The sequence below is a fragment of the Corythoichthys intestinalis genome, chromosome 11, assembly GCF_030265065.1.
Source record: "Corythoichthys intestinalis isolate RoL2023-P3 chromosome 11, ASM3026506v1, whole genome shotgun sequence".
Taxonomy (NCBI): Eukaryota; Metazoa; Chordata; class Actinopteri; order Syngnathiformes; family Syngnathidae; genus Corythoichthys; species Corythoichthys intestinalis.
The window spans coordinates 17,625,477-17,639,767 of record NC_080405.1 but is presented as its reverse complement, the minus strand read 5'-3'; the positions used below and the strand labels follow the sequence as shown (position 1 = coordinate 17,639,767).

Below are 14,291 nucleotides of genomic sequence, written 5' to 3'. Positions count from 1 at the left end.
AATAAGGAGGCAATATTCGATAGAAATTCCTGGTTCCAAAATGCTAAAATAATCCTTATTTGTACTTAAAAATAAATAAATAAAACAGTCACTCCTTGATGACAACACGGTGCGTCAAGGCTGTAGATCGTCATATTGCAGACATTCAGAAACAACGCACAAGAGATTGAAAAAAACAACCAAAACAACAAAGAGCATCCAGAACCGGCCGAGGAATAAGACTTTTGGTGTTGAGGAAGCAGAGCAAACTGTCTCTCGGACAGCTAGACAATCACCAGTGAGCCACGAGAATGTTTGATTTAAATGAATCTAAATTGTGTTCACAAATTATTGCCTTATCAACATTCAGCGTTTCAATATTTGTGACACTTTTTCAGCATAATTCAACTCATAACTCAAACACTTCTCAGACATTTTAAAGATATGAGAATTATTCAATGTGGGGAAATACCAATAGTACAGATTTTTTTTTTAATTGAAAATTATTTTTTAAAAAAACAACAACAACATTGAAATTGACCATGCTTGGGCATACAGGGTTTTCTACCAATGGCAATAAATTACTAAATGTTGTTGCTTTAAAGAGCCCCCCAGTTGTCCTCAGGGTCCTTGACTTTCTCCCTCCAGTCCAGCGGAGGATTATCTCCCTGTCAGCAGCCTGTCTGCATGTCTCTCTTCCGTGTCAAGCAATGCCAACTGTTGTGTGCCCTTCTCTCGCTGAACCTCCGCGAGGCTGTCAACACAACATCACGACACGCTGCTGATGGTGGCTAATTGTTGCACGGCAGTGCCAGAAGTTCACCTACTTAGGCCACATTTTTGCATTCGGATAAAACAAATGACACATCAAATACATTGCAGAAGGATAAATGTAGTAGAGAAAAGTAGTCATAGGAACTAAATCCAGTTAAACACTGTAACAGTAGTTAACTCATCCTTACACCTAGATGGCAGTTAAGCATTCTGCTGTACTCGACAATTAACGAGCTGTTGTTAAATAGATTCCCAACACTCCTGACAGCGGAAGGTTTTCAAAGGCACTGATTTTTATGTCGCTGTCAAGTGTTGTTGTTTTTTTGTAGGGCCTTGTAGATTCTACCTTAGTATCGAGTTGCAGCCCGCATTAGTTGCACTGCTTTGATTTATTTGAATTATTTATTTATATATTTTGCGGTGTTGGGAGGGTTTGAACAGAACAACATTGATGAGCAATCATGCATTGACCAAACCTAAGAGTGTCACTGGAAATATTCATTTTGGTCTGTTGTTAAGCTTTTGACTTAGTCAGATATTGCTGTTGACTTTTAATGGATTCCTTTAGTGTAGGGTCAGTCTCAACAAGGCCTCTAGAGCAAATTATGTGATAATGTCACAGCCGCAATCAAGCTGGTAGACTAACAGTGGTTTCAGAAGCATTTCAGAAGCATCCATTTGTCTTAGTCTGATTCGATACAGTTGTCTCCTTTTCCATTTAGAGTGTTTCTGTTGACAAGGCAACCATCTCCACTGGTTTAAAAATGTAAGCAAATTCCATGTGCAAAACAACTGCACTCTCATTGGTCAGGTATTATTGCGAAATGTGTTTCCTATTCCATGTAAAACAGCAATTGAACATCATAAGCGTGTATGTCTGCTTTGCTTCTGTTTATTTTTTGTGGCTAGTATCAGACTAGTATCAGGAAAACATCCAAGTCTCTCGTCAATCCAAATTTTGTTGGCAAAATAGTGTCCATCTGTTCTTGATGAAATGATGTGCTCGGATTTGAGCACAAATTACACATAACAGCATAACAGCTATTCATACAATACTACCTAAAGCGAATAAAGTAAGCTTCATTAGGACACTTTTTTGACTTTCCTATAAATTCATTTAAAGGGGAAGGTCAGAATTTTTTACATAAGGCTTAATTTTCAAGTTACAAGGGGTTAAATTAGTCAGTGGAGTTGATTTCAACTAATTCCGTGCTGTATGTTAGTTATTTGTTAGTTTCAGGGCTCCGGAGTGGCTAAGATAGCGCAAGTCAACGGTACCTGCTTACCATACAAATAAAAAACAACATACTCATGCATGAGAATCACCGGTGACCCATGTATTCAATAGTGTTGGCTATGTTTTCAGGATAAAGTTATTAAAACTAACCATTGCATGCCAACAAATGTAGTATGAATAGCGACATTTGTAATCCAGCAACTCTGCAGGGAACATGCTTTCTAGGCAAGCAGGGCGGAGTGATATCACATCGGTCAACTTAGAAATTTGCCTAAATAAGCTCTAATCAAAATGAGGTATAGACAAGTTTCCTGAGCGAAATATGGGCGACGCCATCTTGGACAATGTCTGCCTTGAACTTCCGGTTTAGAAAAAAGCTGCGGTTGAAGTTAGCAGTGTGTTGACGACGTTGAAACTGGGAAATCAAGCCAGAGGAACCCACCGAATCTTCAAAAATGGATTCAGCACGACCTATATGAGGCTTAGATGATATTGAATGATTCTTCTTATCACTTCGTTGATCATTCGTGGACAAAATTATAAAAACCTGTCAGAATGTGTTGACGTGAGGTATAGACTGATACGCCGGCCACATCAGTGGCCAAAATTAGGTGAAATTACAAATTATATAACACTTGCCAAATGCAGAAGGGCTGACACGGATCTTTGTTGTTCCAAGGAAATACTACAAGGTATGTACATATCATATAAACAAAAATAGTATGTAATTCTTTTTTATTGCAGACAGTGATCACATTAAAACATTTGGACAACATGATACAATTTTTTTTTTTACTTAAACTTCTTGGTGCATGTGCAAAACAGGTCAATAAATCACAATTTGTAAGATGATTAGAAAAATATTAACGAAGGTTGAGCATACGAGTAATGGGTAATTAGACAGCCGAGAGATCACGGAGACCCTCAGCGACATCCAGACGGACTTTATCCCATTGTCTTCGGTAATTTTAGCTCCACTAGCACATCTTAAAGTTGCTGCAGTTAAAAAGCTCATAGTTGGATCTTTGGATCTAGCTGACTGTCCGCTTTGAGGCGAGCAACCGCCTCCAGCCCCAGTCTCCCCCCCCAAATAGAACGACGTAGTCTCGATATACTGTATGTCCATCAACGTACAGTAAGTGTTGCTGTGAGGCACATCAATTTATATCCCATTGCCTAACAGCGTACATTCCACCTGTAAACAAATGCAGTGGCGCCACCCCTATAAATTGGTTGGCCACCCCACTGGCCACCCCGCTTGCCATTATATTGTTAGATTGTTGTAGCAACAGTTATGCATTTCATCCCAAATGAATGCATTTATTTTGTTTTGTTAAATGTAGGACTGTCAAATTTATCACGTTAACGGGCGGTAATTAATTTTTTTTAATTAATCACATGAAAATATTTATCGCAATTAACACATTCGTGGTACGACTCATTCAAGCATTCCGGCAAACAGCCTACAATGGCGCCGTTTCACCTATATACAGAGATAAGAAGCAGAGTGACGTAGATACAAGCATTCATTGGGGCCGTGCTTTTAATTGGCAAAAGCTTTGTCATCTCTCCCACAGCAACTATAAATATTGTGGGAAGCGACGTGGGGAAGAATAACAAGAGTTGAGCTTTTTCTTAACACCCTGTAGTGTACCCAACGCAGAGAAGATATAGCATATGCAGCCACCACACACAGTCATGGATGCACCACTTCCCATCATGCATTTAGGCAGAACAGTTAAGTCGCTACAGTGTCATTTACTTAAAGCTCAACAAATACACAAGATGGCAATATTTAGTCACAATATACAAACTCATATTTATCCTTTAAGAACTACAAGTCTTTCTATCCGTGGATCCCTTTCACAGAAAGAATGTTAATAAAGTTAATGCCATCTTGTGGATTTATTGTTATAATAAACAAATACAGTACTTATGTACACTATGTTGAATGTATATATCCGTCTTATCTTATCTTTCCATTCCAACAATAATTTACATAAAAATATGGCATATTTTAGAAATGGTTTGAATTGCGATTAATTACGATTAATTAATTTTTAAGCTGTGATTAACTCGATAAAAAAAATTAATCGTTTGACAGCCCTAGTTAAATGTACACCTTATGCCTAATATATACATAACACAATAAAACAGAATTGTTGTGGAACTCAAAATGTTGACTGGACAGTTATGGACTATGCACATTAAATCATTAGTAACATCACATATTACACAATACACCTAAGTATATCAGTAGCCGTGTTGATAGTTTTCCCCTGACCTTTTTACTGCAATAATATAATGACAACCTGAAATTATGGCTTTTAGTTTTGGCCACCCCAAGATTTTAAGTGGCCCCATCTGGCCACCCCTATGAAAAATGTCTGGAGGCACCACTGAACAAATGAACAAAAAACATGTAACGCTTGCTTTTATGTGGAGCCATCCAACACGTACTTTTTAGCAATAGTGTAGCAGCGGTAGTTGTAGTAAATAATGTTAAAGATCATAATTACAATCATCATCGTAATATCAATCGGAAAGGCAACAAATACTTTCATGCGCCAGATTTTAGATTTCATATTTTTGGAGCACATACCTTCCATGAGACAGCGGCAGCATGACTACACGAACGCCCGGGACCCACTGGACAGCCTGCAGTTTGGATGACACCCTCCGGTGTTACCAGAACCCATGGTTTGTGTTACGGAGCACTGAGGGACTGGCTTGGTTCTAGATCCGCCTTTATGAAGACAAAATTCCCATGTTCGTGTATGAGGACCAGTGTTGGGCAAGTTACTTTAAAAAAGTAATTCGTTATAGTTACTCACTACTTCTTCCAAAAAGTAACTGAGTTAGTAACTGAATTACTCTATAGTAAAAGTAAATCGTTACCAGGAAAAGTAACTATTTCCGATACTTTAAAAAGAATTTGTTGTATGTCAAAGAATTTGAAATTTTCTGAGCGGTATTCGAAACAGTTGAATAGAGAAGAACAGACAGCTAGTTGTGTTATAGAACCTTGTAATATTTATTGCACCTCACCAGCAACAGCTTTATCCTACACTTGAAGTGCAACAAAAATAAACAGATTTGAACTGCTTACCACAGATGTCGACAAAAGCTTTGCCCCGGGACATAAATTACACTTTACATGCACGTTCTTTCCTTTAATTTTGACCATCTTGAAATAGTGTTTATATCTTCACCTCGTAAAGGACAAATTTTCCACTGAATGCTCTGCCATCATATCCCTCTGCATCTGTTTTGCGTGTGTGTGTTTGCCGCACGCGCTGTTCCGGTTTGTGTGTGAAAACACCAGCTCTGAAGTACGTGCACTATTAGGCTCGAGCGTTTACGTCACAAAATGGGGGATCACGTGAGATTTGACAACAACGCAGCCATATTGGAAGCAGGTCTGGCTCGCGGGACATTAAACTTTAACTTGTCAGTTCGATAAAGAGACAAACTCGTTACTAAGGCGAAGAATAGATATGTGATCAAACTTAAGGATGTGAACAATGTTGACCCTTACGAGCAAGCCGAAGTCAAATGGAGTAAAGATGTCGACGGGCTTCCACAATTACGCGAAATGGACATTCTGCTGTATTTATTGTTTGGTGTATGTTACTAAATTCATCAGCGATTCCGAAATTACAAACCGCTACAAAGCTACAAACAGTTTTGCTCGCGGATGGGTGCAGGACCTGCACATTATGACCGTATCAAACGGCAACTCCATCGTTCTTGCAAAAGTAGGCTATGTGTGTTTACTATTTTCATTGCCATGAACCTGAACGCACCCCAAGTCTTGGATGACAAATAAACAGAGCAGAGTAGACTCGCTACGGCTGGTAGTTTTTTCAATTTATTCAAAGTAAGTAACGCACCACTTTTGACCGTCAGTAACGGTAACGGTGTTGTAACGGCGGAAAAAATAGTTAGATTACCCCGTTACTGAAAAAAATAACGCCGTTATGTAACGGCGTCATTTATAACAGCGTTATTCCCAACACTGATGAGGACACAGCCAACTTTGTGGCTGCAGAGTTACTGGAATGCCTCGCAGCTTCCTGATGGCGTTTCCATCCACTGGTGTAGAGTCAATAAAATACGATAACATGTTACTTGTGGTCACCCTCGGCCACTTCTTTATGTTGTCTTCCCATGTCGAGATGGCAGAAGGATGCGATATTCCCAAATCGTGTTTTCTCAGGGTTTTTAGTGAGTGATGCCACTCCAGCGCCATTGAAGTCAATGGTAAAAAAAAATGGAAACGGAAGTGGCAGGCAGACATTAAGAAGTAAAGCGGAAGTACCTCGGAAACTTGTCTATACAAATGGACTAGTCTACTCTAAACTGCAGTTATTGTTGCCGAACCTCATCCAATATGTGGGCATCCTCATGTCACAGTTTGTCCCCCCTCCATCCCAATTTCACTGATTGACAAACCTGGGTAGAAATGTCTGTCATAAAAACGACATACCCGTATTTTTCGGACTATAGGTCTCACCTGAGTATAAGTTGCACGAGGCCAAAAATGTGCAATGAAGCGGAAAAAAAACATTAGTTCACATTTTGAGGGGAAGTTTACTTGATAAAATCCAACACATACAGTAGAACAGATATGTCATCTTGAAAGGCAATTTAAAAATAAAAATACAATAGAGAACAACAAGCTGAATAAGTCTACAGTATGATAATGTTACATGATGCATGAACAACGGAATGCGAACGTGGCCGGTATGTTAATTTAACATAGCCATTAAGAGTTATTCAGATAACTATAGCATAAAGAACATGCTAACAAGTTTACCAAACCATCGGTGTCATTCCAAAACACTAAAATAACATGTGAAACGATATTATAATGTGTTAATAATTTCACACATAAGTTGCTCCTAAGTATAAGTCGCACCCCCAGCCAAACTATGAAAAAAACTGCGACTTATAGTAAAAAAAATACGGTACTACGAACAATAAGCCTTAATTGGAACTAGGTATCCCAGACAGATGGGCAATGATAAATTACATCTAATCTGGACAGATGATCAGTTCGAGGATACACCATTAAAATGGGATACGAGGGCCCACTCATCACTGCTTGCTGCAGTGATATTTTACTGAAACCCTGCTGTAAAGTGCCAAGCAAAATGGATGAAAATATGTAATTGTTTGATCATTTTCCTGTGGAACTGAATTTTGATGGTATGGCTTATTAGGGTTTATTAGGAACAACAACCAACCAAGCCAAAGTGTTGAGTTCAGCTTCGTTGTTCCCCGTTATGCCGTAATCTCGCTGTGCTGCTGTCGGGCATCCAAGTAACATTCAGCGCTATGCTGAAAAATGAGGATTAATTGTTTTTAGTGTGCACAGGGGCAATCACAGCAGTCTGTTTTATTGAGACCCCGTCGAGAGTCCATATGCTTGGCTGAAATGTGCCAGCAGTGTGTTAGTCTTCACTCTGGAGTACAGTGCTGCCATAATGACATCGATGCACGTGGCTCCACTCCCGGAATGACGAGACTTTTTTTTTCTTTCCCCTAAAAATTTAGGAAGTGTTCAAATGAAGTAATAGACTGATTAGAATAATGGCTAACAGATGGATTGGACATTGGATTAGATTGGTCATCAGGCTGCAGTCTGAGACAGTCTCGTGCCAATAGTGAAATTAATTCTGAGAGTGAACTTAGAATGAGTGTAAGAGAGAAACATGACGTATGATTTTTTTATTTTTTTTTTGCCCCGCAAAGGGGGATTACTTATTGAACAGCCTTAATTCAGGCAAAGTCCTGACACTATTCTCCTGTTACAACATATATTTTTTCATAAAAAACATTACATATGTGGGCTCTAAGGAGAACATTACTGTCAGAGGTTCTGTGTTTGAATCTCGACTTAGTGGTGGAACTCCTCTGAATTCTCCCTGTGCTTACAATGGTTTTATCCATGGCATGGGTACACAGTGGTTTGTAACTTTGATTTGCTAAACTGTTTGTGAATCGAGTCTGTATATGTCAAGTCGAGTCAAAAGATGGACTACTCCACTGCATGAGCACTCAAAAAGAGCAAGATAAAACATCCTTTGATGTGTTTTTTTGGTAAGACGAAAGCTATAAGACTTAATAATAATTGCTTTAAATCAAAGAAAATTATATATTATATATTTTTTGTTTTTGCATGATGTTTCAAAGCAATGGTTTGTGCTTCTTTTCTCCTAAATTGGCTCAAGAATGGACAGATCCGCTCCCAGGCAAGTGTCATCACTGTGCTGTGATTTGTGTTTCAATGGTGATCAGTGTTGTCACAGATTACTTGAAAAAGTAATTTAATTACTGATTACGCCTCAAAAAAGCAATCTATTTACTTTACTGATTACTTCATTATCAAAGTAACTAAGTGCATTTTAAAAGTAATCTATCAGTTACTATTTACCAATTTTTCTCCCTTTGGCACCTCAACATAAGAATGACAACAGAAAAATGTCATCACATGTAATTGACTTTCCGATAATTGAATTTAAAGGGGGATATCAGAATTTTTCACATAAGCACGGTTGACTCGCGCTAGCTTAGCAACTCCGGAGCCCTGAAACTAACAAATAACTAACAAACTGCATGGAATTTGTTGAAATCAACTCCACCGACTTAATTAAACCCCGCTAACTCAAAGATTAAGCCTAATGTCAAAACTTCTGAATTTTGGGTAATGGTTAACAGCACATCAGTGCCAATGTAAAACAATGCAAATTGACTGCACAATAATCAACAGCACACTAGTGGATTGTACAGTGCAATAAACACAAAGGAGGGGGCGGGCACGGAATCATGTACACAACCCGAAAGTACTCCTCTCAGCACACACGCGGTCAATTTGGACACAAAACATGGTGGCAACTAGGCACTTTACACTCAATCGGACTTACAACACAACCCAAAAATGCTAAACGAACACATCACCTCACGGCATAAATGTGCAACACACAAGTGATGTAAACAAAGCTTGCAAACTTGGAGCGATGACTGCCTGTCGTTGCAACGGCAAAGCTACGAAACAGCCGCGTAAGTAGGGGGTCCAACCTTTTGCAGATACCCTCCAGAATGAAGGAAAAATACTCACCGTCATTAATGGCTATCCACAGATAAACATTCCCTCGCAACGTCTCAACACTCGGCTCAAATGTCCATCAGCCTTGCCCACGCCTTTCTCAATACCACCATGAGACGCGAGACCAAGACAGGAAGTAGCTGAGCAGTTGTCATGGAAACACGTACTATAAACCTTTTATTTTAGCATTTTCTATTCAAAATGCTCTTTGTACTTGACTACAATATTCTTCATTCTATGTACATTATGAGGCAATGACAAAATAGTCACGCACAGACACTAAGGAAACTAACTTTAATCAGATTACTGGTATAGAAAAATGAAATGCGTTAGATTACTAGTGATTGAAAGAAAGTAATCAGAATACAGTAATGCATTACTTAGTAACACGTTACTGACAACACTGATGGTGTGGCATAAAGAACTGGACCACTGCTAAGAAGAGGTAACAATGGTTGAAACTACCAGTAACTACAAGTATTTCTTTTGTTCCTTTGCTGCTGTTTACTTTTTTTTTTTTTTTTAATCATTTTTTATATATATAATTTCTGTCTGCCCTTGCTGAGCAGATTGCTTTTGGACAGCTCCGAGATAAATGCCTCATGTCCATTGCTACATATTTTATTTTGTTCTGTCAACTACATCATGGCCATACATCAGCACAATGTGTATAGTCGCCTCACATGTTGTGGATGTGCCACATTTGCTCAACCACTTGAATGAGAAATTGTCTTTCTGAAGGTCAGCCAAATATGTCCACTTTTGCAAGCTTGATTTATGGAAGACCAAATGGCACATTCACTGTTGAGGTCCACTATGGGTGTTGGGCATTTGCTTAAAAAGTACAGAACGCTGGAGGTGAATTTTCTGCTTTGGTCATTCGATCATCCCCGTCATCCATACTAAGTTCTCCATATTGTAGCTTCTTGTTTTTGGAAACCGACTTCTGTCACTCTGCAGTTTCTGTCCACACCGAGCAGCGGGTGCTGCTGAGCCCCTCCAAAGACACACCGCACTCACAGGTGGAAACACTTTGAGCGTTCCCTCCTTGAAAAACCAGCATCCGCCACTGGTTGCCAGGCTTATAACTTGTATTGTCCGATGAAAGGGATTCATTTTTCTTGTGATCTTGTGATGAATGATATTATAATTCAAAAGTTCACAGACCTCCAGGCAGCAAGGCGAGCTGGCCTGCCACTTGTTGTGTTGCGTTGTTCTTTCTAATCGTTCCTACCAGATGAGCAGATAATTAATGTGGGTGCGGCGCCACAAAGTGAACCAGCGGCCATTAACAGGCTTCGGCTTAGCTGTGTTTACCCAACTTGTAGTGCTACTTGCTTAATGAGCATGCAAGCTTATCAGACATCTGGAGCCGCTTGTTGATCACAGCAGGGAAGAATAATGACCGTCAACTAACTGCATACGAAGGCTTCCAGATGAATGCAATAGGGTTAGGGTAAAAAAAAAAAAAAAAAAAACATACGTATCACTAAGAGGCAGTTTGTTTTGCAATGTCCTGGCAGGTGCACGACTAAAAAATATTTCTTGTTGCTGTTTTGACTTTGTTTCAATATTTGACATTTTTAAAATACAGTAGCTGTTATTTTCTATTGAACTCATGGTCATAACAATGTAATTATAATTTTGTATGTTGTTTATATCCCAATTTTTTTGTGTGTAAAATAGGAGCTACCCTTTTTATACGTCATTATTAGAATAATTAATTAAAAACAAATATTTTATCTCCCAACATGTTTTACTTTTTTTGAGTTTGTTTTCATACTTTTTACACTCATTCATTCATTCATCTTCTGTACGGTACGGCCTATACTCACAAGTGTCATGGGGGTGCTGCAGCCTATCCCAGGAAACATTATGCAGGAGGTGCGATACATCCTGAATTAGGGCGCTTTCACATTAGACCAAGAGGACCACAGTCCAGTTGGAGAGCTACCTCGCAACAACACTTGCAAATGACTTGTTGAAAAGGTTCAGCATTCACACTGTGCCAACCGAACGTCCGAGGAGCATCACATGGACGAAAGGCGCACTTATTGATTGGACAAATAGAAGAGGAAATACCTCCCTCCTGGGATGGGAAGAAGCGTGCCGCGTTACAGCCAGGGCCATGTAAAGAGGGTTATGACACACTTTGATCTCGCCGAGGGTGGTCACGTGGTTTATGTAGGGCATGAGTAGTTCCAAGCATAAGCAGCGCTGTAATGGTTTTCCATGGAATTGACAGCTGCAATTGCTACATTTATGGAAAAATAGATAAAATCACGTATCTAAGTACTTGTTTGATTATGTCATTGCACTATAACATATACGTATATGCTAGTTTTACATTTGAAGTAGTAAGGCGACGACTGAAAAATATGTAAACTGTTTTGCAAAATGGAACTTTCCAATGTTGTGGAGTGAAAGTATCATGTTTCTGTTAGCATGAGCACAGGAAATAGTTTTACATTGAAATGAAAGATGATTTAGATTTTTCCTTTTTCTCAACTAGAATACTGTTTTTTTCCAGAGAATGTCTAGATTTCCTTGATTCATCTACCTTTGGTAATATAGTAAAGATAACTCCATGTATAACATTTTGTATCCAGCTTCTAAGTGGCGGTTCCTAGTTTGTTTTGTCGTATTGATATATAGAAAAAGTTTTGTTCCCCAAAAAGTTTGGGTTTGTGGTCACGACTTTTAAATTTTATTTTCCACTTTTCTTTACTGTTGTACTTTCTAATGCTTATATATATGTGTGTGTTCATTTTCCTTTTTGTTTAATAAACTTAGTTTGACCTAAATGACAAAGAAATGACATTTAACACATTTTTTCGCATAACTTAACTAAAGATTATAGATCAGTGGCCTGTGATGGCTGGTTGTGCAGCATGGTTTCCTCAAGGACCAAGACCAGCACAAAAAAAATGGATGGCAATGGTCAGTCGTCAAAACATGAAATAAAAGGCTTTTTTGTTTGTTTGTTGCTATTTAAAAACGGGCTTAATGCCCATAGCCAGCAGTCACCATCAGCAGGCACCACCAGCAGCATGATGTGGATCCTGAAAATGTAACCTAAAAAAAAACAATCTGCATTAAATTAGTTTTTTATTATAAATTTGTGTCTATTATTTGTTGACATCACTTTTCAATCTATACACATCTGTAAAATATAATAATGTCAAACCTTTTAGTCTAAACAATACAGGTTGTCATGCATTGACTTGGTACTCTTTCATGAGGGTGATACCTTAGTTCAAAGCTTACAAAATTGAGCTAATATGCACCTGAAAGCCGGTCGTCTACCAATACTCACAAATACAGATGAGTGTGTACATCACAAAGGGCCTCTGAAAGAGTTGACAATTTAAAAGAGGTAGTGACTTATTTATCCCTGGCGATATATTCCTAGTTAGCAGAGTCAGCTTAAAAAGCAGGAGAAAATTGCTATTCAACCAAGATAAAATATATGTATAATTAAGCCACGCACATACAAATGAAGCTCATCATATACATCATAAAGCGCCTCTGATAGAATACAGACTGTTGAAAATTCAAAAGGAATCGTTTTTTTGATCAACTTACCTCCGAATATACTGTACTTTACAGCCAGCCGTTCGTATGAATGTGGTCTGCCCTCGTCGAAGCGATGTTTGGAACTACCCAAAGTACCCAGAAGTAAAATCGTATAATGGATCCCTATGAGAGTGTTGTAACCCTCTTAATATATGGCCCTGGTTACAGCGTGATGCTTTGACGCTGCATATATTATAGCATAAATTAAGTTGCCGCTTGGCCAGTGGCGGGGTTGCTCTCTCCTGACTCTATATGCCGAGCTAACTGCAGTATATAAAAAATACATAGGGGGAAATTAAACCACGAAAGGGAACCGCATTGTAAACCAAGTCACGCTAGCGCGGATTCGCTTTCCTTTTCGTGACTTTTTGGACTGTCAAATTGTCGCCACTTCCAGGAGAGCGAGACACACGAAATAGCCGACCCGAGAAGCTCCGCCTGTCTCGGTTACTGTCACTCTCACAAGGTTCGTTCATGAACAGCATGCAAAACACAATCGCCACAATAGACCCCGATTCTGTGTATCAAATGCAACTGATTAGCGCAGCACAACAACATTTGGCCATCGTTAATCGTTTGTCATCTTGTCATTGTTGATTTTGAATAGTGTGTACTTCCGCTTCCAAGGATGCCCTGCGTGTAGCGTCACATCCTGGAGCATCGCAGTATCACACTGTGATGCTGCACATGAAGTAGCAAAAGGACACCCTACTCTGGTTGCATTCACAAGCGAAGCAGGGTGCGCTTAAAGCAGACCAAGACCCACGATTTTTGAGTGGACTAGAGTTCGTTTGTTTGGTCCGAACTGGAATTCGAATGCGCATTCACATTTACAAAGCAAAGCTGACTATCCGAAAAAAAGAACCCTGGTCCGTTTAAAATGGACCAAACAGTGATTGTGTAAACGCACCCTTAGCTACAAGGTAATCGCAGGGCAAATACAGGGAGTCCTCGAGTTACGAACAAGTTCCGTTCTTATGTTGGTGACGCAACCTGAATTTTCGCAGAAGTTAGGGTTTAAACATTATGAATTAAAGATATTACTTTAAAAGCAAAAATGAAATGCTTTAAAATGGCTGTTTTTTGGTCAAAAATAAATTATTTACATAATATACTTATTATATACTTTATCCTTGTATTGTTATTGTAAATATGTATTTCTAAATATTCTGTGTATTGTAAGTAACTAAAATGTTTAGTTAGTTTGCTTAGAGCACAATCTAAGCACAAATAAAAGATAAAAATGGTCTTTGTGAAATTACACACACCCACACTAGCACTGTTAATTGATTTCAGTACGATGCAAAAATGGCAGCATGAGGTCAAAACGACCTTTGGGCAGGCCAACTATAATTGCAGAGAGTGAGTGGTGTTTTTCAAGCTAATGTAGCACTGGTGGGTGCAGAGAATGCAGAAAGGATAGGTTGGTGCAACTAGCCCCCCTCCACACACACCCACACACCCCACAAGGTTTTAGAAAGGCTGAGCATGTACAGGAGGAGCAGTAAGGTCACTTCATCATAATAAAAAGTCAGTAATTGGTCTGCACAAATTGCACTAATATGACAAGAATACATTATACAGGTCACACAATTCCTTCAAATATTAGAAGGA

General features: G+C 39.0%; 2 long non-coding RNA genes across 2 annotated transcripts; both read right to left on the bottom strand.

The window, feature by feature from the left end:
- Positions 1–449: 449 nt before the first annotated feature.
- On the bottom strand, positions 450–11,688 carry LOC130924224 (uncharacterized). Its single transcript, XR_009064845.1, has 3 exons — positions 10,937–11,688; positions 4,593–4,736; positions 450–733 (listed from the first exon to the last, which is right to left on the bottom strand). It is a non-coding gene; the product is annotated as an uncharacterized LOC130924224 (long non-coding RNA).
- Positions 11,689–11,880: 192 nt separating this feature from the next.
- LOC130924225 (uncharacterized) lies at positions 11,881–12,814 on the bottom strand. Its single transcript, XR_009064846.1, has 3 exons — positions 12,687–12,814; positions 12,418–12,451; positions 11,881–12,176 (listed from the first exon to the last, which is right to left on the bottom strand). It is a non-coding gene; the product is annotated as an uncharacterized LOC130924225 (long non-coding RNA).
- Positions 12,815–14,291: the final 1,477 nt, after the last annotated feature.